This window comes from Ceratotherium simum, chromosome 20 (assembly GCF_057802395.1).
Source record: "Ceratotherium simum simum isolate JZ-2026a chromosome 20, ASM5780239v1, whole genome shotgun sequence".
NCBI classification, from domain to species: domain Eukaryota; kingdom Metazoa; phylum Chordata; class Mammalia; order Perissodactyla; family Rhinocerotidae; genus Ceratotherium; species Ceratotherium simum.
Genome location: NC_141919.1, coordinates 22,120,502 through 22,125,125, shown reverse-complemented (window position 1 = coordinate 22,125,125; position 4,624 = coordinate 22,120,502).

Below are 4,624 nucleotides of genomic sequence, written 5' to 3'. Positions count from 1 at the left end.
TCACCTTTAGGATGTGGCTCCCAGTCTCAGTAGTCAAGAAGCGTTCTAGCCATGACTGCTGCATCCCAGGCAGCAAGACAAGGAAGGAATGAAGGATGATAGGTTCCAAGAAACTGCCACACAACACTTCTCATACAGTCCATTAGCCAGAACTTCGTTACACGACCCCATGCCTAGCTACAAGGTAACTAGGAAGTGTAGCCTTTATCCTGGATGCCACGTACCTAGCTTAAAAATCAGAGGTTCTGCTATTATTAAAAGAGGGGAGATGGGTAATACAGTACCTAATTCAGGAAATTTCCAATTATCATACCTGTAAATTTGGAAGGACCGCTAAAATAAAGGTAGAAGGAATAAGTGTGCTGAAAGATGTTGATATGAAGGAAATTCCCTGAAGAAAGATTATGTGATTGATTATGATTATGAATTATTGATTATGGAATGCAGAAGTGTTACCGAACTAAAGTGAGTTCACTTCTTGGTGAGTTGAAATCAAAGCCTTCACCAGAAGTAGTTGTCACACAAAGTAAATTTATTTGCAGTGAATAAGGAGACCACAGGGAATCACTTCCAAAGCTGTGGCTCCTCAAGCAAGGCAAAGCAGGGGCCTTTTATTTTGGATGGGGAATGAATATTCAAAAGGGAATTTTCATTATCACATGTAGAGGTGGATATAAGCTCGTGCAGGCCTAGTTTGAAAACATGCTTTCATATACATCACATGTCATGCTAACAAGGCTTAAGCTCCCCTAGGGGCAGAGATCTTAACATTAAAATGAAGCAAAGGTAACTTTTGGACACTTCTCAGCCTGTCTGCACAAGCATCGCTCTTGTGGTGGGGTTTGGACGGGTTCAGGGTGGTTGGTGATTGCATCTCTTAGCATATCTAAAAAACATCTTGGAGAAACAGTTAAGTGCTTTCAAAACCTCCCTTGAGTTACTTGGGGCAGTTAGTCAGTGACAGAGTGGCTGGGTGGTTTGAAAATATCTGCTGTCATGTATTTGGTGCAGCCTACACTGAGACTCAAGGGCAGAATGGAAACATTAATAAGAGGAAAGAGAGTAAACCAATCTAAAGAAAGTTCATGAATCTTTCTCCATAAGCGAAATTGTGATGCCTAATTGAGAGAGAGCTATGGGACTCAAAAGACGCTGGTCTGAAGCCAGGAAGACCTGGCTTTGTTGATAGCGCAGTATTTCAGTTAAGTGCAATTAAATACTCTTTGAGGGGATTTGGAGGAATAGTAAGAGGAAGAAAGGAGATACTTCGTTTTTGTTTCTGTCTTTTATTTATACTTCAGAAATTCTCAGCAGGTGTCTGTGGATTTTGGCATACACTTCTCTAAAACTATAAAAGTTAAAAAGTGAAACTTAAATAAAGCCACAAATCTCACTTTTAAATTTCTATTCACAACAGAAGAGGATATAATTTAGACTGTCCTAAACTATTACAACATAAATCATTGCGCAATATTTTTTTAGTTTTGCTCAATGCCCACTCCTTGCCTGATAGTGTGTTTTAGGGAGAATAAGTGCACCACTCAAGCTGGCTAGCCTGTAGGATTTGAATAGTGTTTTCTTTTTTTCTATTTTGTGGGAAACTGATTTACAAGTGACTGGCCTGTAAGCTGAGCCTTATTAATAGCATGGTTTAACAGCCTAAGATAATGAATTCAAATAATATTACTGACAGCCTGTGAAATGAAAGTCACACTTTCTAAAAACACTGAGATGTACCTATATCACCTGGCAGCCACTTTCAATATTCTGGGGAAGGAATGTTATCTCATACCCTTACAATGTTTTTATATCTTAACAGAGGGCTATATGATACTTGAATATTGGTATTCTATCTTAACGAAAGCAGTCACAAGAATAAAAGCAGTTGACCTCTGGCCTTTCAGAGATGTTCCCACTAAATTTATGTGCCTCTAATGAAAAATAGCAAAAGAATTGATAAATATTAAGCATTTAAGAAATATTTTGTTTGTTTATTTATTTATTTATTTACCAACTACAGCTAGATAAGAGGAACTGGGTTAATTTTGAAACCCTCAGTTTCCTTTCCTCTAAACCAATAGCTATTGCTGGTCACTAGTGTGTTCCTTCCTTTGCAGGAAGTTGCAAAACTGAGAGAAAAAAAATGAAACCAAGTTAGCATTATTTTTAGCTTTCCTCTGATTTGGATATAGCTACAGTCCTTACTTTTTCTCATGGAAACTATCATAACTATTTAAAGGAGGAAAATGAGGCAAAGGGGAGGAGCGGGGAATTGTGCCCAAGGACATACGGCAGGGTTATTGCCACAAGCTGAGCTGCAGGCATCCAGACAGCTTGACAGCTTCTCTGCTCTGCTCCAACCAACAAGGGCTCCTGCCACAATGCAAAGACTCAAGTGCTGCCTAACTTGAGTCTCTCTTAGGCCAGATGTCAGTGCCCTTGGGGAAACAGTTTAAGCTTCTCAGCTTCATGCTTTCCTCTGAATATTAGTACAGTGGTAACTGTGGGACCTAACCCTGTGAGGGCAGGGGGTTGTTGCAACGGTGAATGATCAACAAACTGCGTTTAAAATAGCAGAGAGCAGCTTTTCTTTTAATTCAGTTTAACAAGGCAGTGCATGCTATCTCAGATCTGTAGCTGGCAAATTATGGCTCGATGCCTCTTTTTGTATAGCCTACAAGCTACGAATGGTCTGTACATTTTTAATAGGTTAAAAAAAATTAAAAGAATAATATTTCAGGTGGTGAAAATTATATGGAATTCAAATTTCAAAATTTGTGGAAATTTGTTTTCTCTTTTATTGTATAAATACCTATATAATATCCTCAAATTTGCCTGTTGGCCTGTAAACCCTAAAGATATTTACTACCTGGCCATTTAAAGAAAGAGTTTGCAAATCTTTGGTTTAGAAGAGCATGGGACTGAATGTCAGTCAGATCTGAATTGAGCCCCACAGCTGCCATTTACTTACTGAATGACCTCAAGCAAGATATTTAACTTTTCTAAGCCTCAGTTTCCTTGTCTATAAAATAGGCATACAGATAATGTTTATCTTGCAGAGTTAAATGAGATAATGCATTTAATGTGCTTAACGCAACGCCTGTCAGATGATAAATGCTCCACACATTACTATTGTTATTATTATTGTTGTTTTACCATAAAGCGAATGAGACTAAACAAAATTGAAAACTAACTGAGGAAATTTTAAAGTTAAATTAGAAACTGTAATAGATTCTACAATATTATACTTAGGAAAATGTTTTACTTATTTTAGAAGGTATTTTGGATTGAATAACAACAACAACAACGGCTCACTCAAAATAAAACGGATGAAATTGCTAAGTCCTGTGTGAACATAGAAGTAAAACAGTCATACCCAGACATGCAGGGAGAGCTGAGATTGCAAGCCATGTATCTGAATAAATCAAAACCCTCACCACTTAAGACACATGCTTGCTAAATTCTGTCCAGTTCTTAGAGACAAAAAAAAAAAAAAATGGCAGAACTCCATAGAATTCATGGATAGATATTTTGCTGAAAAGTAATATAGAAACAGATTAAAGGAAAAATTTTATTAAGCTGTAATCTTTATGCTCATACCTATGTATGACTTAATAGGTTCTAACTTAACTCTGCTCTGAAGGCCAGGACTTAAAAATGCTGGAGGCAGGCCCTGAAGGCAGTGCCTCTCTGCAAAGGCACACTGGCACCACCACATTTTGAGGCACAAATGAGCCTTTAACTTTTTTTATAGCAGCATTATTAGGATAAAATTCACGTACCATGAAATATACCTATTTAAAGTGTACAATTCAGGAACCGGCCCACTAGCATAGTGGTTAAGATCACACGCTCCACTTCTGCAGCCCAGGGTTCACAGGTTCGGATCCCAGCCACACATTGATGCACGGCTTGTCAAGCCACGCTGTGGCGGAGTCCCATATAAAGTAGAGGAAGATGGGCATGGATGTTAGCTCAGGGCTAATCTTCCTCACAAAAAAATAAATAAAAAACAAAGTGTACAATTCAATGGCTTTTACTATATTCACAGAGTTGTGCTACCATCACCACAATCAATTTTGGAACATTTTCATCAACCCCAAAATGTACTCACTAGCAGTCACTCCCCTCAATCCCCCAGATCTGGTAACAACTAATCTACTTCTGTCTCAATAGATTTGCCTATTCTGGATATTTCATATAAATGGAATCATGCAATATGTGGTGTTTTGTGAATGCCTTCTGTCACTCAGCATAATACTTTTGAGGTTCATTCATTCGTAGCAGGTATCGGTACCTCATTCCTGTTTACTGTGAGATAATTTTCCATTGTATGGATCTACCACATTTTGTTTATCCATTCGTCAGGTGATGGGCATTTGGTGTGCCTTTAACTTTTGACCACTGCGTAAAACTCTTTTTACTCTGACTGAGGCTACTGTTTGAGCAATACTGTTTCAGCAATACTTGTTGGCCACCTTGACTAAGCCGGCCTTATAGGATACAGGTTGCTCTTGGTGGGAGAAAAGAGATGTTAGGCCAGCCCCGTGGCTTAGTGGTTAAGTGTGCACACTCCGCTACTGGCTGCCAGGGGTTTGGATCCCAGGCGCGCACCAACGCACCG